This window comes from Callospermophilus lateralis, chromosome 8, assembly GCF_048772815.1.
Source record: "Callospermophilus lateralis isolate mCalLat2 chromosome 8, mCalLat2.hap1, whole genome shotgun sequence".
NCBI lineage: Eukaryota > Metazoa > Chordata > Mammalia > Rodentia > Sciuridae > Callospermophilus > Callospermophilus lateralis.
In genome coordinates, this window is record NC_135312.1 from 2,631,727 (window position 1) to 2,653,929 (window position 22,203).

General features: G+C 53.9%; 1 protein-coding gene across 5 annotated transcripts in view; it reads left to right on the forward strand.

Annotated features, from left to right (window-relative positions):
- Nucleotides 1–11,148: 11,148 nt before the first annotated feature.
- The window catches only part of Rgs12 (regulator of G protein signaling 12), a 106,386-nt gene continuing 95,331 nt past the window's right edge, over nucleotides 11,149–22,203 (forward strand). For 2 of the 5 annotated variants that reach the window (XM_076864408.1, XM_076864411.1), the window contains exon 1: nucleotides 11,149–11,225. The gene's annotated coding sequence lies outside the window, so the exon portion shown is untranslated. Of the gene's footprint in view, nucleotides 11,226–11,515; nucleotides 11,627–13,337; nucleotides 13,424–22,203 lie in introns of those variants that run through there. The other 3 variants (XM_076864412.1, XM_076864409.1, XM_076864410.1) reach the window with 3 other exon arrangements.

The following is a 22,203-nucleotide window of genomic DNA, read 5'->3' on the forward strand; positions in this document are numbered from 1 at the left end:
CGTTTCCAACCATCTTTTCTCCACACAAATATAAATGTGGCCTAACTGCTTTGTCAGTTCTCCTTTGACCTGTGAGTTATTTATTTACTTATTTGTTTATTTTTAAACATCTATTTTTTAGGTGTAGATGGACACAACAGAATGCATTTATTTCTATGTGGTTCTGAGGATGGAACCAGGTCCCGCCCGTGCTTGGCGAGCCCCGACCCCTGAGCCACCATCCCCGCCTGTGACCTGAGTCATTTAAAAGTGTGTTAATTATCAGGAGCCCGTGCTTGTCTAGGCGTCATGAGCCAGCGTGGGCCGTAGTTCTTCAGGGTCAGCTGGGTCGGTGAGGGCCCAGCAGGTTCTCTCGGTGCCTGCGGCTGCCAGTGTCCTGCTGTGCGCGTGATGCGCCTGGAGTGCCGGGTGGTGGTGTGCAGGCTTCTGTGTCCTCACTGATGACTTTACTGGGGTTTCCCAATAATCTGTGATAGAGTAAGCTGACTGCCAACTCGCAGCTGATTGTCGGACTGTTCTCTTGCTCTCAGAAGTCAGGCCTCAGGACGTCCAGAGGCGCCTCTCCAGATCCCCCGGCCTTCTCCTCCCACCCCTGACTTTCAACTTGCTCTGCTGAGCGGGCCTGAGGCGGCTTTGGTTCTGACACGGAGGATCTGGAGAGGCGCCTGTGGACGTCCTGCTGAGCGGCTGCTGCTGCTGGGCGCAGTCCGTCTGTGAGCCCTTCTCTTTGTCCTTTGTACCTTCTCCCTTCTTTCCTACCTTCCTCTGGATTAAATGATTAAAAATCTTTAAAATTTCATTTCCTTTGCTGGTTTTTTAGCTACTATTATTTGGAAGCGGTTGCTCTGGGGATTCCAATGAACCCCTCGCCCGGTCTCTCTGCCCACGGGGGTGCTGTCTGCTGTGTGCTGTGCACACCTCCCGACTCTCCGTGCCCTGCCTGAGCCGCGGGTGCTGTGCACGGGCTTGTGCTCTAAACCTCAAGTGCATGTGCTTTGTGCTTTAAATGTTCAGTTTTTTAAAAGAAATTAAGTAAAAGTGAAAACAGGCTCTACAGGCTCCCATGTTTGCCCTTCCTGGTGTCCCCCCTTGGTGGGGACGTGCTTCTGCCTGGTGCTGCTTCCTCTCAGCCCACAGCCCCTCTGTGTTTCCTGCGGGGGGAGGACTTTGGCAACAGCCACTCAGCTTGTTTTTTAATCTGAAAACCTCTACTTGATCTTCATCCTTCAAAGATGTTTTCATTAGATATAAAATTTTCAATTGACAGCTTTCCCCAGTCCTTCAGGGGTGTTCTCTTGTCTTTTGGGTCTCTTTGTTTCTGATAAGAACTCACCCGTGTGTGTGTGTGTGTGTGTGTTTGTGTGTGTGTGTGTGGTTACTAACTTGCTGAGGCTAGCCTCAAACTTGTGATCCTCCTGCCTCAGCCTCCTGAGTCTCTGGGATGACAGGCCTGTGCCACTGCACCCAGTTTCTGGGGCTTGAAGGCAAACAAGGACATGCAGCATCTGATACAGTGTGTGTCATATCTGACCTGAGAATCACCCTGGAACCACAGAACGAACGTCAGCTAAATGCTGTAGAGCAATTAGATAGAATTGATTTACACAATATTCATGAAGTATTGGAAGAGTTAAGTGAGACAGCAGAATACTCTCCAATAAAGAGGATTTTTATCTCGAGTCAGTTTTCTCTACTTGTTTGCGTGCCTGTGACTTTGCATACAACTCCAGAGTTGGATGTAGGTGAACAGTGGAGGACACAGGCAGCACTTGGCTGTGTTGGCTTTGATGTGCTTATTTCCCACAGAAAGCCCAGCCTTTCCTGGTGAGGGTAAGGGGCTCAGCACTCAGCAGCCCCCAGCCCTGGGGCCGGGCCACACCTCTAATTACCCGTCATCTGCCTCCCCCCACAACAGCCCTCTCAGGTCTTGTCTGACACTGGCCAGGGACATGGGCTACAGGGTTAGGGACGTCTGCTTCAGCGTGGATGTAACCTGCCAGCCCCCAGAACCCAGCCCTGTGGGGACTTGGAGGACCACCTGATTTCCATCCGGGTGGAGGCACCTGTCCCAACTTCCATGGCAGAACCTGAGGCGAGGGTGGCTGGCTGGGCTGAGGATGTGTCACCTGGCCTGGCCAGTCCCTGGGCGTCCTGCAGTGTCCAGGTAGTGGCTGGCTCGTTCCTCCGTCTGCTCAGACAGACCAGGCTCCTGGTGCAGCGTGCCAGCGGCTACCGCTGCCTGCAGGAGCTTGTCTCTGGGCACCTGTTCATCAGAGCCTGTCCTGCGGTCTCCTGAGGCCCGGGAAGGAGTCCCGTCTTTCCTTGGCCGTGCTCCAGGACAGAGGTGCTCAGGGAAGTGAAGGGTGTGCGGCGGCTCTGGGGGTGCCAGGGTGGTGATGTGCCCCAGAAAGCCCATCGCCTGTGGTGGTGGCTCTGCATATGGATCCAGCGTGTGTCAGATGTGACCTGAGACCACCCCACAGAAGGCTCTCAGCTCAGTGCGGAGCACAATCAGGTTGATTTATATGTGTTCATGCTGCATGGGAAGGGTTCATTCTGCTCTCCGACAAAGATGAGCAGGAAATGGGATCATCTTTAATGTGCTGGGTTCCAGTCGTTCCGTGTGCTGACTGCTGTTGATGACATTAACAAGAGCCTCCCCCCAAAAGAAGAAGAAACAGAGTGGACAATTTCATCTTTTACAAAATTAAACATATCTTCTTAATTGGGTTGAAGATGGCTTTTTTCCCCACTGGAAAAACAAACCCCTTCATGTGAACCATGCAATAAACGTAGCATCTAGTAAAATCTAAGACATCAGAACCAGGAGATGTGCATAACAATGAGATGCCTGTGTGACCAGGACCTTAAGTCTGTGGAGGTGATTCCCACCACTTGATATGACTCTGCTATCAGTGGAAGAGCCACAGACAAATCGAGGAATATTCTGATATTTAAAAAATAACACTTGAAAGGAAGATTTATTTTAGAAATACTGTATAAATCTATATACTGCTTTAAGTGGAATCTTTTTTTTTTCCTTTATACCAGGGATTGAACTCAGGGGGACTTAACCACATCCCCAGTCCCTTCTTTTTTAGTTGTAGATGGACACAATACCTTTACTTTATTTATGTATTTACTTTAATGTAGTGCTGAGAATCGAAGCCAGTCCTCACATGTGCTAGGTAAGTGATCTACCACTGAGCCACATCCCCAGCCCTTTTTCGTATTTTATTTAGAGACAGGGTCTCACTGAGTTGCTTGGGGCCTCACTAAGTTGCTGAGGCTGGCTTCGAACTCTTGGAACTGCCTCAGCGTCCCGAGCTGCTGTGATGACAGGTGCGCTGGGCGGGGGTAGAACCTTGCTGTGAGTCGTAGAGACCCCTATGATGAAAGTCAAGCAGGTCGTGCTGTTTTCTGATACGGGGTAACGGCTCCTTGGCGACCCCCTCATCAAGGTCTGACCCAGGTGCACAGAATCGGAGGCTCCTTCTGAACTGTCAATGTCCGCCTACAGGATCTTCCTGACAGTGACAGTGGCTTCTGCTGAGCCAGGAGAAGTTTCGCCAAGTTGAACAGGAAGTGCGCCTCACGTGGGAGGTCTGGTCAGGACCACGCAGCCGCAGGGTTCAGCGGAGAGTGGATTTGGGATTCCCGTGTTCTTGCCGCTGGCTGGTATGTGTCCACTCCAGGGGCAGCTCTGCTGGCCACCCAGTCCCAGACACAGGCAGCAGGACTTTAACAGCTGTGGTTTTTTGCTGTAGTTTATTGACAGGGAAAAAAAGTGCAGCTTCTCTGCTTTTGTTGTTTTAAAGGAATTTTTGTCAAAGAGCGAGCCCAGCGTTTCAAGCTTGTTTCTGTTTGTCACCTGTGCGGTCTGGCGTCTGCGTGGTCACCATCTGAGCTCTCACTCTGGCTCCTGAGTACAGGCCTGCACAGGAGGCAGCCGGCTGGGAGGGACCTGCCCCTACTCTGCCCCTACTCTGCCCCTACCCTGGACGCAGAAGCCTTGGGCACATGGAGAACCAGTGTCTGCGTGAACAAGTCTGCGCAGCGGAGGGACCCACTGCCCAGCAGGGCTTCTGCGTGGAGCTGCCTCGTGGCTGGACCTGGGAAGGAGGATGAGGCCCCTGGTGTTGGGCACGGGAAGCACCAGCCCCTGGACTGGCCTGTGGACTCAGTGGCAGGAACGGGAGGGGGCAGGTCAGTGCGCTGGGACACGTGGGTGAGAAGACGTGGACTCTGAGGTGAGGGAACAAGTGGCGGCTTCCCAGGAGAACTTGCCTCTTCTGGACAGACCCTGCCTGGCCTGGGGCCCAGCACACCCTTCCCCTCAGGGAGACGCTGCGTGCAGGTCACCTCTCAGCATGGGATCCGGTAGGTGACAGAGAAGATGCCAGGATTTACTCCCAACATTGTCAGTCCCATTGTCACCTAGCTCGTGCCTAACTGTGGCACTTTCACAGGACAGCTAGAAGGGTGGGCACATCCTAGAGTGAAGGCGTCTGCAGGGGGCTGAGGCCTGGGGAAGCGCCCCTCACCTCCTCCGACAATCAGCTGCACACATGGGACCCAAAGAAGGCAGCGAGGTGCAGCGGCTGGAAGTGACCTGAGCAGAGCTCACTGTGTGGAGTCTGAGTCCAGTCGGGTTCCTCCTGAGACCTAATCAGGTCAGCACTTCCTGAGGAGCAGGGCAGGACCCGGGAGCTCTGTGACGTCTTCCGCTGTGTCCAGTCTGCAGCAGAGCAAGAATGTGGAGACTGATGCAGCAGCAGACCTGGGGCGGCCCACATGTTCCATTAGGATGCAGCAGTCTCTTTTGGGGGAGTTCTGGGGATTGACCCAGGGGCACTGGACCACTGAGCCACAACCCAACCCCATTTTGTATTTTATTTAGAGACAGGGTCTCACTGAGTTGCTTAGCCTCACCATTGCACAAGCTGACTTTGAACTCGAGATCCTCCTGCCTCAGCCTCCCAAGCAGCTGGGATTACGGGCCTGCGCCACCACACCCAGCAGTCTGTAGCATTCAACATGCCTTCTGGGACTTGAAAGCAAACAAGGACATGCAGACTGTGGGTGGGACATGGCTGTGCTCAGGCTGGAACGTGGGTGGAGACGATGGGGACCAGGCCACTCCAGAGCATCCATGGAGACAAGGACCAATGGCAGGCTTGCATGACCAACAGAGGGCGTGGGGAAGATTGAAGGGTTTCCTTGTCTGTTGCCAAGCAGGACAGGTGCACAAGGACCGCGAGGGCCCCACGGAAAGCTGGCCGACACGGCTCCCATGAAGTGCTGAGCCCAGCGGGTCCTCAGCAGGGTTGAGGGCACAGGTGGGCGTAGCCAGACAGAAAGCAGTGAAATTAAACTTCAAACCCCAAAGTTCACCGGAAGAGGCAGCCCTCACTTGCCTTTAAGTACGTCAAGGACCTCAACGCTAAGCCTCCCAAAGGGACCGGCCCAAGCCCTTCTCTGCCTCCAGGCCTTGATCAGTTCTATCCTGGAGAAGCAGAGGCCACCCTGGGACAAGCTTGCCATGCGGTACAGGAGCTTGTGGAATGTGGTGGCACAGTCCCGGGGGCACTGGGCGGAACAGAGGAGGGACACAGCCATCTGAGGTAGATGGCATCTGCCCTGGGCTGGGGCCTCTGTGATGGGGGAAGAAGCTGCTGGGCTGGTGGGTTCAAGCTTGGGCTCCACGGGGACGTCAGAGCCACGAGCAGGACCACCTGGGGCTGCGGGGCAGGTGGGCTGCTGCTGGATCTGTTTTGTCCAGCTGTTCAGCCTCTCCCGACACTACCCCCACTCCACCTCCGTGTCTGCTGTCTCCACAGGAGCTCAGTAATAGCCCAGGCCCTCAAACCCCTGAACTGCCCAACCTCTAAGATGATGTCAGGTGATTCACATGACCACGTGGCTGGGCCATGGTATCCAGTTGTGAGCAGACAGCAGTGAAGACCTTGCTGTGGAGGATGACATTTAAATCAGTAGGCCTTCTCAGGATGGACCCAGCTACTATGTATAACTATAAAGCTCTGATTAAAGAAAAAAATTAGTAGGCTTTGAGTACAACAGGTTGCCCACCATAATATGGGTGGGCCTTATCTAATTAGTCAAAAGGCCTCAAGAGAAAACAGGGAGCGCCCCTGAGGAGGAGCGGTTCTGCAGCCCATGGCCCTGGGCTGGAGCCACAGCCTCCACTGTTCCCTGGACTGTAGCCTGCAGCTTCCCCGAGAATCTCGGACTGCCACCCCTGCCCTCACAGGGACTTTCTCAGAGCAAACTTCTTCCTCTCCTTCTCAGCTTGTGTCTTAAGGTTTTATCACACAGATAACGCACACACGAGTATTGGTCACTCCTAAATGTTCTTCTTGCTTCCCTTTCTCCAGAGAGCCTAGTGCAGGTGTCACAACATTCTTGGGGCACTTGGATTGAAGCGGCCCCCTCCCAGGACTCCCTGGGGCCGGGTTGCTGGCTGTGGTGATGGGAGGCTCTGGCAGGGAGGCCCTGCAGCCTTGGGTGGGGCCCCGGCAGCTGCAGATATTACTGAGCCTTCTGCCTTGGCTTGCTCGCCCCAGTGCTCTGGTGGAGAGCTGTCTGGGGAGTGAGTGGATGTGGGGACAAGGGGTACTGGGCAGGTGGGGGCTGGGATACGACTCCAGAGGGCAGGCGTGGGCGGCACCACGCTCTCGCCTCTCGCCTCTGACTCTGTGTGGCCTTGCTGCACCCTTCGCCCTGGACGTCCTGAGCCCGAGGACAAGGCCCATTTGTTTTCCCTGGCACCACCAGAGGACAGGCTGCTGTCCTGTGGGGGGCGGGGGCATTCCAACTGTGGCACGGGCAAGAAAGAACGGGCAACGTGCTGGTCAGTCCAATCCAACAGGAAGAGTGGGGTTGGGTCTGGAGCTGGAGACCACCTCCTTTGCCTCATTCCGAATCCTGGGCACCTGGAGCAGGGTGGCCCCAGGGCCTGGGCAGCCCTGCAGCCCCTCTGGGGAGGAGGCTCAGGCCTGCAGCAAGGCCAGGGTGGGATGCATGCTGGGATATCAGGCAACACCCCCATGGCTCCGAGGCACTGCCTGAGGGGCGTCTGTGGTGGCCTTGCCCGTGACAAGTCTCCTGGGCTTACAACCTGCAGCTCCCACAGCCTCCGTCTGGGGAAGAGCAAGTGCTTGGTGTGTGTGGTCCCTGGTTCCATCCCCAGTACCAGGAGGCAGGGGTGAAAAGCAATCCGATCTCTAAACTGACTTCATGGGGATCTTGTCATCTGACATCACTGAGGACAGAGGCTGCAGGGCTCTGGAGATCTGCTCCTCTTCGCTTCTGTGGAGGCCCTGGGGACCTGGACTTCTCCCTGCAGGCTGTGGGAATAGAGATATGGCATAGGTAGGGACAGCAGGGTCCTTGAGGCACATGTTGAGGATATGGGTCATCTCAGGGGTTGCCTCAGCTAAGAAGCCACATTCCAGTCCTCTCTCAGGGTGGGCTGAACCCCTGCTCAAGGCACACCCCTGCTCTCAGTTGCAGCCCTTGTTGTAAAGCTGGCTGATCCTGACGTACCCACCTTGAAGGTGCTTGGGCACTCTGTGAGCCAGCCAAGCCCTGCTTGCCACTCCATGAGCTTCTCCAGAGGTGGCCAGAGCCATCAGTGGCTGCAGACTGGCACTGGGAGGGGCGCGAGGCCTCAGGCTGAGGTTGGGGACCACCAACCCTGCAGGTGCAGGGAGGAGATGGGAGCAGGTGGGGGTTGAGCTGGAGGCAGCAGGGATGTGATTTCCTGGGTGTCCTGCAGGCCAGGTTGGAGCTAGGTTGCTGGCTGAGGATTCCAAAAAAGAGTGGGGGCAGGGAGGGAGAAGACGGTTGAGCAGGGTGGGGACAGAATGCTGTCAGGGGCTGGGGGTAGCATGGCCTGGACTGACGGGGAGACTCAGGGAAGTAGCCATGCTGTGGGGCAGAGCTGGGGCCCAGCTGGCTTGGCAGTGCAGTGGTGGGGGAGCCCGGGATGGCCTAACTGGCATTCAAAGAGCAGGGCCAGTGTGGAGGTGTGAGGGACTGTGGGAGGGACTGGCCTCCCCACTTGGCCACACCAGCTACCTGGGGTCCCAAGCTTGGCTACACAGGGGACCACCAGGGGATCTTTTCTATTCTGCTTTCTGCTTCAAGGTCTGGGTGACCAGAGCAGCAGGGTCCCCAACACTGCTGGGGCTCTTCTGTGAGCCCTCTGGGAAGACGAGGAGAGATGAAGAAGCCCAATGAAAAGAAGCCACCTCCTGTCATCAGGGCTGCCACTGCCTGAGGCTCCAGCTGGGTGTTAAGCGAATCCCTATCCTGCACATGCCCAGGCGGGTGCAGAAGGCCCTAAGTGTGCCCAGCCACCTCATCCCAGGGATAGTGTGGGTGCCAGGCATAGCCTTGGTGCTGCACGGGCCCAGATGTGGGCCTCACTGGTCATGTGGCTGGACGAGTGCTCATCCTGCACAGTGCGTCCATGTGCCCAGCATTGAGGACACGTGTACTGGGCTCTCACGACAGCTGCACACCATGGGGTGCTATTTCTTCTTCTGCTTTAGAGGTGAGGAAACTGAGGCAGAGCCTAGCCAACCCCCTAGTTGGGGCAGAATGAGGATTTAAATGCAGGCAGTGGCTCTGAGGTTGTGCAGCTTGGCATTGGCCACATGCCTGAGACCCCAGGTGCCGAGACTCACATGCCAGAGATTTGTGCATGTCATTCCCCATATAAGGGGTAGGAAGAAGGGCCCAGTGCTCTGAGTCACCTCCTGGGCCGCTTGCAGGGACTGGGCCACCAAGCAGCTAAGTTCCAAGAGCACAAGAAACCAGTGCCTGTGTGACAGACACACAGCCATCCCCGTCCAGACCTGGGCAGCACACTCAGCTCTCTGCAAGTTCCTCTCCAGGATTCCATGAGTAAGGTCACGTGTGACTTGTCCTTCTGTGCCTGGCTTTCTTCACTCGGCACAGTGCTCAACCGAGTGCTCCAGGAAAGGGCAGTCATGCCATTTTGGCCTTTTGTGACTAGCTTATTTCACGTAGCCCAATGTCCTCCTCAGAGAACATTTCTTTGTGTCAGGTGGCCATACCTCATTGCTCAAATGGGACCCCTCCTGGAGGGAAAGCAGAGTGGGCTGCGTCAGGCAAGGCAGGTCTGAGTACCCTGCTGACCTAGTGGGGAGGCAGTGACGTCTGAGACCTCCGAGTTACTCCAGTGGGGGGTTCCAGGCTGCCTGTAAGTCCACCTTGATGCTTCTCATCCCTGTGTCCTGAGCCCTCCCTCCGTCCAGGTCAAGGTGGCTGTCTACTCTAGTCATCAGTGTGCCCAGGCTTTAAGGGCTGCCACTCAGCTCCTTATACTGCCTCCCGCCTGCACCTCATCCCAGCAACAAAAGGGGTCTTTGCAAAGTCATTTCATACCTATGTCACTGCCCCAACTCTGAAATCCCTGTCTGATAAACTAGACAGGCTAGACACAAAGGTGGCTGTCCCCTTGAGCCGTCCCCCGTTTCCTGGCCTTCTGCTCAACAGTGTGAGTCACTCTGAGCAGCCCAGCAATGTGGGAAATGACGGTGTCCAGGACAGATAACAACATGGCCATGGGAAGACAGAGAGAGAGAGAAAAGACACATGTATGGATATTTAAGCCAAATGAGGTAGATGACACACTTGAAAGAGGAAGGAAACAGGAGAGGCCTGCACTGAGTGTTTGGGGTAGGATGCAGATTTGGAGAGTGGACAAGTAGTGAGTGGGGAAAAGGCAGAAGATAAAGAGATGAGGCAAGAAGGAAGGCACAGAGAGGTGGGCACTGGCCAAAGGAAGCAAGAGAATGAAAAAGGTATCCTGGCTTAGCAAGGTCAAAGGAGATGGCTGAGACAGGCTGGAGAGTTTCAGGAGAGGTGGGAGGTGGCTGGTGACACAACCAAGAAGGGGCTGGTGGGGTGGGGTTCTGCCAACCTGCTTTCCTGCCCCTCCCCTCAGGTTTCAGGGCACAGACTGGGTTCTGCTTTGGACAATTAGTTGGCCCCAGTGCCTCAGGGCCCACTGCTTGGCAGAGCACACCATGGCCAGTGTATCTGCCAGTACGGCATGACTTGTGGAAACTCAAGGCTGATGTGCGAGATGCACACTGACAAGAAGCCAGGCATTTGCAGAGCCTGGTGGTCATTCTGGAAGCACAGAAGGGGAATATGAAACCTGACTTACACTCATTAATTGTATACAATCAGAGGGGCTGAGAGTCATGGCTGTGCATTGGTGATGATGATTTAATATGCAGCCCAGGAAGCTCTATCTAGCCAGGGTGGAATGCTGTTGGCAAACTGAAAAGATCAGAACCCAGCCACTGGGGATTCCTAGGCTCGATTTCCCCCCATATTTAGATATTGCAGTAAAAGGCCCAGTGGACTGAAAGTTTTTGAAAATACTTTGAGCAGTCACTACAAGTAAATGGGAAGAGAATTTCTAAAGAAACTGTGGTAGTGGAGGAAGAGGACAAGCAGAGGGACCAGGGGCACTGTCACAGTCCTGGGCTCACTTTCCCTTAAGATCTCTTTGGGGTGAATAAGGCCACGTTGATCTGGACAGGTCAGGGCAGAGGGCGGAGAACCCGGCGTAGAGAAAGGCGGCCCGCAGCCCCAGCGGTTCTGGCGGCCCGGGCAGGAGCACCCCAACCCAGAGCTGCCCCCTCCCCCGGGGGGCGCACCCAGCCTCGCCCTGCCGCCCGAAGGACGTGGTCATCGCCGCGCTTCTAACCCACAATTCCCATCTCGCTGCCCTCACTGAAAACTAAAGGCATTCCTGGAGTCGCCGGAGCGCGCGTCGGGGCAGAGAACACCGCGGCAGCGGGCGGGAGGCTGGGGAGGTGAACGCTCCGCGCCGGGACAAGCGCTCCGCCTCCGCGCGGCGGAAGTCCCGCCCCGCCCCAGAGGCCCCGCCCCGTCTCTGCGGGGTATTCCCTCTGACCCCGCCCCTTGTGGTCCGGCTTCCCGTCTGCTCCAGCCCCTCCCCCACCTCCTGAGGGCTCCCCGTCCCGGAGCTCCACCCCTCATCGCCCCGCCCCTCGTGCCCCTCCCACTGGCCTGTCCCGGAGCCCCGCCTCCCCGGAGCCCCACCCGGCCAGCCCCGCCCTCCCGAGCCCCGCCTCTCGCGGCGGCGACCGTTGGCGCGTTCGGCCCGGCGCCCGAGCGGCAGCGAGCGGCGCGGCCCGGTAGGTGTGGGCCGGCGCGCCGCCTCCGCCCTGCTGTCTTCCGCGGCGCGCGCCCGGTCCCCGCCGCCGCCCACCCGGCTGTTCCTGGGCCGCCGCCCGCGCCTCCTTTGTTCCCGCGCCTCCGGGAACTCGCGCGGCCCGGGGCGCGCGGGGCCGGGGCGGCGGCCGCGGGCCTCAGCAGGGGGTCCCGCCTGCCCGACGCGGAGCGCTTCAGAGTTGGGGCCGGGCCGGGGGCGGGGGACCGGGACTGGGCCGTACCGGGTGGAACGCGGCCGGGAAGCTGGCCGGGCTTCAGCGCTGGGGTCGGGTCCGAGTCTCGTCGGACTTAGCGGGCGGCCGCATTGTTTGGGCAGCGGCCGTCTCCAGGGACCCAACTCTGCAAGTGCACTGCAGGAACGCAGGTCAGCCGTCGCGAGGCTGGGGACTGCGGCGTGCACCGAGGGGCTCAGTGCGGCCGTGTGGCAGAGGGGGCTTAGAGTGGGGCAGTGTGGACAGGGGGCTCAGAGTGGGGCAGTGCAGTGTGGACAGGGGGCTCAGAGTGGGGCAGTGCAGGCCCAGAGTGGGGCAGGGCAGTGAGAAGGGGCTCAGAGTGGGGTAGTGCAGACAGAAAGTTGTGGAGTGTAGACAGAGGGGGCTCAGAGTTGGGCAGTGCAGGCTCAGAGTGGGGCAGTGCAGAGTTGTGGAGTGTAGACAGAGGGATCTCAGAGTTGTGGAGTGTAGACAGAGGGGGCTCAGAGTTGTGGAGTACACACAGAGTCAGTCCCAGACTTTTGGGGTGTAGTTGGGGAGCTGGCCCACTGTTGGACCATCTGGCCTCTCACCTTCCTGGCCAATTTGCCCAGGATGTGCCCTTGGGCTGGTGGTCTGCTCTTGTGTACCTCCATTTCCTCTTTGGCCTGCCTGTGAGGCTGCTCCAGGGTTGGGAGGCTGTGTCGCACCTGCAGCATGGTCCTGTCAGTTATTTTCATAGCAGCACCTTGGGGCTCTGAGGTGTGGGAACCTGTGGGAGGGATCTGTGGCTGGGCTTCCTTCCCAGGCAGGCAGTGGCGGGCAGTTCGCTGGCAATTCACAGAGAAGAGGCACATGCACAGGGCAGGCTGTGGTGTCTAAGGAGGGTGGCTGGTGGCAGGAGACCACCTTAAGAAAAGTCTTGGAAACCCTGAAGGGAGTTGAGACTTGTACCCAGAAGTGATGTGGGGAGGGCAAAACTGATTCTAAACTGGAGAGACTGTGTTTACATCTTTAGAAACATTGGGAGCTTTCTCCCCCTGAAAAATTGGAATAAAAATGTGCACCTTTCCTTTGGTTTGGTGGACTAGATGAAGGATATCAGGTGCACAGGGCTGACACAGGACCTGAGTTTTAGGAGCACTTCAAATGGAGAAGCCATGCTGACTGAGGGGCAGGGCTTAGGCAGGGTCAGTGGGGCAGGTGTCCCTGCACACCTGTAGATGGTGAGGGCTGGTGCATGTGGGTCTGGGTCTTCTTTTTATATATATACATATATTAGTTGTAGTTGGACACAATATCCCCATCTTATTTATTTATTTATTTCTATGTGGTGCTGAGAATTGAACCCCTTACACGTGCTAGGGGAGTGCTCTACCACTGAGCCATAACCTCTGTCCCTGGATTCTTTGAAAGCTGCAAGTCCAGACTTTGCTGTGATATCTCTTGAGGCTGGAACCTACTCTCAGCCAGATTCAGACTGTAGCCTGTGACTGAAGACAAGCAGGGAGGCTTCTGTAACAGAGAGGAGCAGAGGCAGGCGAGACAGGGCAGTGAGGTGGGCAAAACCAAGGGGTGAGGAAAGGCTCCTGACTTGGGCTGGAGGTGTGGGGGGTTGGGAGAGGGCAAGGGTTGGTGCTGGAGGGTGCCAAGGTGCATTGTCATGGGGAGGGTCAGCAAGTGATGAGGGAGGCACTGCCTGGGTCCTGTATGCTGTAGGGGAGGGGATCCAGGGGTGGGGCTGGCTCACTTTTTGCCCTCTATTTTAAAGTAGGGTCTCATAGAGGAAGGGGCTGTTGCCAGCATGAGAGGCTGTGGCGCTGGATGTTGGGACGGTGTGGTCCTGGAGACGGAGGCCTGGAGGCGTTGGCTGGGTCCCATCAAGCCTGGCTGCCATAGGCAGGGACCTATGGGAAATCTGGAGGTGGAGATTGAGGGAGTCAAGGCTGTGCTGAGTCTCAGCTCTCAGAGTAAGTAAGGAAGGAAAGTCTCAGCTTATCTCCTGGAAAGGTTGGGGCTGTGGGTTTCTGATCCATTGTTTTTTATTTTTATTGGTTTATTGGTCATCTGGAGTGGGCCAAGCAAAGCGTCCTGCTGAGAGAGAAGGGCTGTGTTAGTTGTTAGTTACCTGGAGCTTTCTGGGCAGCTGGCACACACAACATGGTGCAGGCTTGGAAGTTTTGCGCTTCATTTGAATTTGTAGAATTCCTGTAAACATTTTGTTTACTTTGTAATTAGCACTTGTATTAGTTTGCTGCTGTTATAGTAAAGCACCACAGACTTAGTTGCTTAAAACAACAGAAACTTGTTGGCCAGAAGTCGGAGCTTGTCTCCCAGGCACTTCCCCTGACTCTGGGAGAACCCCTCTGTTTTCCTCTTCATGGCTGGAGGCTGGCCTCATTTCTGGGCTCATGGCTGCTTTGTGTCACGTGGCCTTCTCTTCTGTTTTTCACTTTCCCTCTGCCTTGGTCCTGTCAGAATGCTGGGATTGCATTTAGGATCAACTGGATAAAATAGGATCCACTCCCCATCTTAGGATCCTTAATTTATTCCCATTTGCAAAGTCTCTGTTGTCCTAAGAGGGAACATTCACAGTCTCAGGGAATCAGGACCTGGGTATCTTTTTTTAATAACCACTTTTATATATTTTATTTATTTATTTTTATGTGGATTGAACCCAGGGCCTCACGCTTGTTAGGCAAGTCCTCTGCCATTGAGCCACAACCCCAGCCCAAGGACCTGGGTATCTTTAAGGCTCCTGTTTAGCCCCACTCATCGCTCCTGATGCCATTTTGAATATTCCTGTGGTTTTCCCCCTTCTGTGTGGAGGGTGCATGGTCTCACTTGCTTTCCTCAGATTGGATGGGTCTGTCAAGGGCCCTGCCACACCTGCACTACCCTGCCCTTGAGGGGAAGCTGGATCCTTCTTGGAAACTGGTGTCCTAGGAAGATAAACCTTGTTTGGGATGCGAGTTCAAACTGTGAGGGTCCCTGCAGTGATCTGATTGCTCTTTTGGGATGTGGCGGGGACCGTCTCCTTTGGCAAGCTGATGAAAATAATCCTCTTCCTTCAAAAATGAGCTCTTCCCCCGGGCATGTGCAACTTGACTTATGATTTTCAGGGAGCACTATTTCAGAAGCTCCCCAGAGTCATCCATGGAGGTGCTGGTGTGGGCTCTGGGCAGGAGCCTTGTGTGGAGGCCCTTTCCCTGCATTTTTTAAGGTCTGCTGTTAAAGGAATGAGAAAGGAGCATGCGGTTTGGCCTTTCTATTTTTCTTTCCTCTCCTTTTACATGGCCCTGCTGTCCCCAATCCCGTACTCTTGGGGGTGTTCCGATGTGCTCCCTTCCCCATCTTTCTCCTCATTCATACAGTCTTGAGAGGTGCACACTGAGGACAGGCACACGTTACATGCCACTTACATATATTTTTCTGTTTTCTGTGTGTCACTGAGCAGCATTTTGGGTTTTCTTTGCAGGACACTTGGCAGAAAGCTAAGTTCCTGGATTGAAAATCAAATGTTATTGTTCTGTGTCACTTGCCCCAGCCCCCAGAGATGCTGTTCTGTGTTCTGTTTCCTTTGATATTGCCTGGGCTTCGAGCTGCCCTTGTAGAATTTACTTGAGACTTATCTTTTGCTTCCTCTCAAGGTGGAGGGAAACATTACCTCTCTGCCCACCCTCCTTTCCCCTGTGTCCCATTTGTATCATATCACCTCTTTTGGTGAAGTTAGCCACCATCACCCACATCTTCATGACTCTTAAGGACTGCTCATTCCTGAGCGGAGCAGGACTCTGGAGCACAGTTTTCTTTGCACATAGCCCTGTGCATGTGTCTTGCCAGCACTGATATGTCAGAGCTGGTTTTCCTCATATCCCCACACTAGCCACCCACTGCTTGTGTTGCTGGGAGATCATTCCTGTTGCAGTCTGTCCTGATTTCTCGGAGACCTTTGCCCACCTGTCACCTGGGGTTGCCCTGTGCTTTCTTCCTCCGTGTTGGGTCTCTTTCCTGGATTCCTCTTCTCTGACTCGGCTCACTCATCATTTTGCTGAAGTTCTACTCTTTTGATACCCAAGAAACACCACATAGATTTTTTTGTTCTTGATTTAAAAAACATGTTTATTTTACTCTCCAGTTACCTTTTAGTTTATCTGGGTATAGAATTCTAGATGCGGCTGGGGATGTAGCTCAAGCGATAATGTGCTCGCCTGGCATGTGCGGGGTGCTGGGTTCGATCCTCAGCACCACAAAAAAGTAAAATAAAGATGTTGTGTCCACCGAAAACTAAAAAATAAATATTAAAAAATTTAGAAAAAAAAAAAAAAGAATTCTAGATGGATGGCTGTCTCTCAGGATTTTGAAAGTGTTGCTTCACCATCTCAGCTACCTCCTTTCTGAATTGCTTCTCACTCTGTAGTCTGCCCTACCTTCCCAAACTCCATTCTCCGATTCTTTAAGCTGGGGGTGATCGTGACTTTTTATTTGGGCTCCAGTTGTTTGTACAAACACATCTTACCTGTGTAGCCCTCTTTTTGGAGATAACTCCCTTCTAGTCCCTGCCCGATTTCATAGTGTTCTCGGACCTTTTTTTTTTTTTTTTTTTTGTGGTGCTGGGGATTGAACCCAGGGCCTTGTGCATGTGAGGCAAGAAGTCTATCACCTGAGCTATATCCCCAGCCCACTCTTGGACCTTTTAAGTACACCTTTGTGTCACTTAAAGGGAGACATTCTGAGAAGCAGGTTGTTGGGTGACGTGTCCTACAAACATCATAGCGTATACCTACATCAACTGAGTCAGCTACCATGTCACTTGGTGCTTTAATCTTGTGAACTACTGTTGTGTAGCCTTGTATTGACTGAGACATTGTTATGCAATGTGTGATTGTGGTTGGTTTATGTATTTAGCCCTGATTTGAAATTGGTGTAGCAGCATGGGAGAATGCATGAAAATTTGTCAACTTACTAATAGACCTCTTGGCATTTTGGTTAGTAGCCAGGCCTTGGTCTTTGGCAGTTTTCTTGTTTCATACCTGGAAAGCCAAACTGGGAATTATGCTGCTCTTGCCTTAAAGAAAGCATTCCTACAGGCTTGACTTCTAGGTCCAAAGTGGGGTCAGAGTGCCTTCCCAGGTGTGGGTGGATCTGACTAGTGGCACTGTGCATTCTTGTCTTCCTTGGACACAGTCTCCTTAAGGATAGGAACTGTGGGTGGTTCTTTGCCTTTCCAGAGGCAGACAGCCCTTGGGCTCTGGCTCTGTCCAGGCTTGCTGAGAGCTGAAGGGGAGACACAGTCAGTACCTTTAGATACCCTGTCTACACCTGCCCTCATCACCTGTCTTACCTTGGACAAGCTACTTTCCCATGCCACAGTTTCTGCCTGTAAAGGAGGGCAGGCGTGGTGTTGCACTCCTCTAGTCCCAGCTACTTGAAAGGCACAAGCAGGAGAAGCACTTGAGTCCAGGAGTTTGAGGCCAGCTGAGCAACAGAGCAAGACCCGGTTCCAAGGGTGGGAGGGAGGGAAAGAGGGTTAATAATAAGGCCTCAGTGGGGATTAAATGGGTAATGTGTGGAAGATGGCAGGGGTAGGACTGACACCCAAGGAGTTCTTGGAAGGCTTCTGCTGTGGTGCCAACACTGGGAGTGGGCATGCCCTCCAGGGTGCCTGGGCCTTTGCTGAGCTCCTTGGTGTCAGGGAGCTCCTAGGTGCCATGCTGTGGGAGATGGCAATGAGTGTGACTGTCCAGAGCTGCAGCCCAGGGAGCATTTTCCCAGGGAGGCACTTTGGGATGAGGTGCCAGACTGCCACTAGCCAGAGCCCCTACTATGCTAGGCACCTGGAGTCCAGCCCTGGGGGGAGTCAGAGCCACACCACAGGCCACACCACTGCTGTGGATTTAGCAGTTAGCAGCTGGGTGGCTTCCTTACTGTGGGGGTTAGCAGTTGGTCCAGGAGCGGGGGAACCCCCTGAGTTCATCCCTCATGTGAGTTTCCTGCATCTTTTGTCAGGAGGTATCAGGAACTGGAGGCTTAATCAGCAGAACCTACCTCATCCTAGTTCTGAAGGGCAAAGGTGTCCACAGGGTCGTTCTCTCTCTGAAGGCTTGAAGGAGGACCCTTCCTGCCTCTTCCAGCTCCAAGTGCCTCTAGGTATCCTTAGGCTTGTGCTTGCAGTTTTCCAGTCTCTGCCTCTGTCTCCACGTGGCATTCTCAGTGAGGCCTCCCTCTGCTTCCTCTTAATATACTTGTGATTGCGTTTAGTGTCATCCTGGATAACCCATGATTATCGCCACTTCTCAGGATCCTTGACTTAATCCCAGCTGAAAGACTGTTTTCAAATACTGTCACAGTTCATCCCACTACTCTGCTTGGACTGGATCATAGTGGGTCAGGCCTCTTGCCTAAGGAGCCTCCTCTGGCCACCCATGTCTCTTGCTCCCATGGGGTCTTGCTGTGTGTGCTGGACAAGCTCACAGCTTATCCTGCACTTGCTTGATGGTGCTTTGTATGTTTGCAAATATCTTACTGCTGTCTTGAGAGCAAGTAAGATGCTGAGAGCTAGGGAGTCCCTTGACTTCTGAAGGCCCCAGGTGAATAGTGGCAGCACCTGTTTTCCCCTGGGATTGGTAGGGGTGACTAGGTGCAGGTGGACGGGTGGATTGCTAGGTGGTAGGAGGCCTCAGGTGAGACCTTTGTATTGATGAGGACAGCTGATTGGCGTCTCTCCTGGACACTGGGCTGAGGAGAGGAGGCTGCGGTGGTGGCTTTGCCTGCTCCTCTCCTGTCCTGTGCTCACTACCATGCAGTTTGTGCAAGGAAGCAGGTGGGAGGCGAGCAGTGAGATTCCCAGACAGGGGTGATGGGGAAGAGGCATTGCAGCCTTGGAGCACAGCCTTGACCCTGGACAGCTGGACTTGCGGGAGGAAATCCTACTGCTCACACTTACACTAAAGGGCTATTAATCATCTATCTGAAATCAAATGTGACAGTACAGCCTGTGTTTTTGTTTGCTAAATCCATCAACTCTATGTATAGTTCTGTTTTTCACAGGTCTGAAAACCACAAATAGAAATAAAGAACAAGCAGAAAATGAAATAAAAACAAACAGGAAAAATTGGGATGGTTTACCTTTCAGTATTTCAAAGATTTTGAAACAGTATTTGTTTCTGGCATCAAAAGTAGCACTGTGGTGCCCTCAGCTGTAGAGACCATGTCCTGAAAAAACAGTGGCTTCAGTATGTCTCTGTCTGTCCTGAAGCTTGGTGGTTCCAGGCTGAGGCCCAGGCAAGTGCAAGGGGCTGGCGGGGTGCTCATGCCAGCATGGGCCCTGGCTGGCTGTGGGTGGATAGGAGTTGGGAGCCTGCTGCAGCTTTGGTGTGTGAGCCGGGTCTGTGTGCTGCAGCCTCTGCAGTGGGAACTTCTGAACTTCACAGGATTCTGAGGTCTTGGGACCTTTGTGGCTGGTGTCCTAAAGTGACCAGATCTTCTGGTTTCTTGTGGCTGACAGCTCCTGTTCCTGCCCACAGGAATGGTCCTCCCACCCTTGAGGGTACCTGTGTGTACCCACAGCACTGAAGTGGAGAGCCCTGGAGGCAGTGGTTCAAAGCCACGCACAGCGAAGCACAGTGGAGGCCCTGGTTTGCAGGCAGGTGCTCAGCAGGGTGTGGAGAGAAAGGGAGGTGGAGGTGGGGGTCTCCGGGAGAGGGTGCAGCTGAGCTGGGGTGCTAGGGTGCTGGGGAGGAGGAAGGGGGTAGTTTCAGAAGCCGTGCAAATGATGCCCTCCTGCTCGTCCCTGCCTGTAGTCATTGGGCATTATGGTCTCGGCCTGTTCGTCTGTGTTCCCCAGTGGCTGCTGGACCTGGAGGTGGGGCCATTTCTGGTTGTCTACCTGGCATGGACACAGAAGCCACTCAACAGTTTGACCCAGTGAGTGGGCAGAAAAGTCACAGGCCATGAGGAAAGGGTCGCTGTGGGAGGCATGAGGAGGGTGGGGATGGCCCAAAGGGGGAGAGGCTCTGGGAAGGGTCAATAAGCAGTGGCTATTCACCAGAGAGAAGGTGAGGACAGGGGTGGGTGGTATCAGGTGTGGCCACGATGAAGGAGCAGGCTGAGGACCAGGCCCCCTGGGCCACAGTGAGTGCTGGTTGCCACGGGCCCACCCACCTTCTCCCACTGGCCTTTTCTCCTGGCTCCCGTCAGAAGTTCGGCTGCTGTCTGCCTAGCGTGCGCTGCTTTTCTTGCCGTAAAGGAGACCCTCATGAGTCCTTGGTCTGTGGGAAGCGGAACCTAATATCATTTACCAAGTAGGTCACTGCAGTGTCTTAGGGAGCCCAGCACATGGAGAGTCCTGCAGTGACTGAGGAGAGTCCCGGCCAGGCTGGGGTTGGGCTGGCCTGTGGCAGGAGCGCCTGGCCACAGTGGATGCTGGTTTACCCCGTGCGTCTGTCTGTCTCCTGACACTGTAGACGGATGCCATATGCCGTCCGTGCTGTATGTGTGAACCCAGTCAATATGGGGTCATGTAGTTGGGGTCTTTATTTTTCTAATAGCCAGTTGTCTTGATTTTTATTTCTTTCTGTTGGATCAGGGAGCTTGTACACGCTTGTTTCGGTGAATTAGTTAGACTTTGGATTTTGCTTGATGTAAACTTTACATTATAAAGGGTTAGAATCACTCAGAGAGATGTAAAATTTAAATGTTTTTGAACCAGAAAAACAGAACTTTGTAATTTAAGATAGTATCTTTTCTGCTAAATCTGGACTTTCTTCACCCAAAGAAAAGTGCTGGTGGGTGGAGCTGGTGAGGCTTCCTGGATTAGTGCTGGGGTCCCGTCTCCACAAACCCTTCATGCTGGGCCTCCACCAGGGCCCTGGGCACTCGGGAGTCGGCCCCTCCTTGCCTTGGTTCCTGTGCCACTGGCTCGCTTGACTTGCTCTTGGGGGAGGTGAACAGCAGGGAGCTGAGCCCCCTGAGGAACAAGCAAAGCCACCCGTGATGTGCTGTGGATGAGGTTAGAGGGGCCAGCTAAGCTTGGCCAGTGTTTCCGCTTTCTGTGTGGATGAGTGTGTGGATGAGTGTGTGGATCAGTGTAACTGCTTCTTCGCTGTGTTATTTTCTGAATTCCACTCCCTTTGGTGACCCTGGGCTTTAACAATGGCAAAATATTCCCAGAGAAGCAAGGCCTACTTAAGGCTACCTGTCTTTAGTTTCTCTCTCTCTCTTATCTCATTCTCGAATTCATGTTTTCCATGCTTCGTGGTCTGAGAACTGCTTTACTGTTTGAGTGAGTTCTTTTCTTTCTTTTTGGCAGTGCTAGGGATTGAACCTAGGGCCTTGTGCATGGGAGGCAAGCATTCTATGAACTGAGCTACATCCCCAGCCCCTGGGGACTCTAAACATGAGTCTCCATGCTTCTCTTTAGCCGTGGCGGGAGGATGTCTGATTGGGACTGACTTGGACAGGGCGGATGGGGCTTGCTCTGGGAGACCAGGGTGGAGGCACTTTAACACACGTGTCCCTGGCACTTGGCCTGGACTGTTAAAGCCTAAGAACTGTAAGTTTTAAAAGACCCACACAGGGACCTGCCTGGTGGGTGTGCTGCGTGGAGCACTGCATGTGGCGCTCTTGTGCTGGCCTACTCCCAGACCCGGTCACTCATGTTCTGCTTGGAGATATGAATTTGTCAAGGATATTATATTAGCCCAACCCCAAGAAACAGGGAGTAATTTCTTTCTTCCTTCCTTCCTTCCTTCCTTCCTTCCTTCCTTCCTTCCTTCCTTCCTTCCTTCCTTCCTTTCTTTGCTAGGGATTGAACCCAGGGCCTTGTGCATGCGAGGCAAACACTCTACTACCTGAGCTACATCCCCACCCACCAGGGGAGTAATTCTTGTTGGTAGAGATTCTCAGGAGCTTGGTGCGTTTGCCCATGTGCTTGGTCTAGGGTATGCTGTGCATTGGTTTTCTTTTTGGTCAAATGGGATGCACACTCAGGTGGTGAGACTGAGATTGGGGTCGACCAGGCAGCTAGCCTGGGCCACATCTTCCACTCTGTCGTTGGTTTGTTTCTGGTGCATGCAGCATGGTGTCCTTGGTCATCACCATACAGACATGATTTTGGGGAATGCTTTTTTATTTTTTAAAATTAGAACTTTATAGTTATACATAATAGTTAGGTTCATCCCAATAAACTCTTACATGCATGGTATTCAATTTCAGTTCATGATCCCCTCTTTTCTCCCCTGGGAGAAAGCTTTTGAAAATACCCAATTATGCATTGCTACCTAGAAAGAAATACACTATTTTTATGTGTTTATAGTAGGAATGGTAGCATACCCAATGGTAATATTCATATTTTGCATTGCAAGCTGCATGATCTACTTCTACACAACAATTTGTGCACAAAGAGCAACTTCTAGCAGCCAGTGCTCATTAGCTCACAGTGTAGTGGTCAGAGATCTCCATGAGGCCTTGGTGAGGCTATGGTCAAGGTGATGGCCAGGCGGTAGTGGACAGGAGCCCTTGCAAGCTCACTTTGTGGCTGTTGGTGGTGACAGGAGACCTGCCTTTGGGGTTGCCAGCACTGCTGTTGGCAGTCGTCCTGCCTCGTTGGCTCCTGGAAAGGCGTCTGTTCCTTGTCATGCAGGTGTCTTATTAAGGCCGCTCAGAGCCCTTTGGGTGAGGGAGAGGATGAGCAAGACAGAAGCCACAGTCCTCTTGTAACCTGATCTTGTGAGGGACATCTTATCACAAG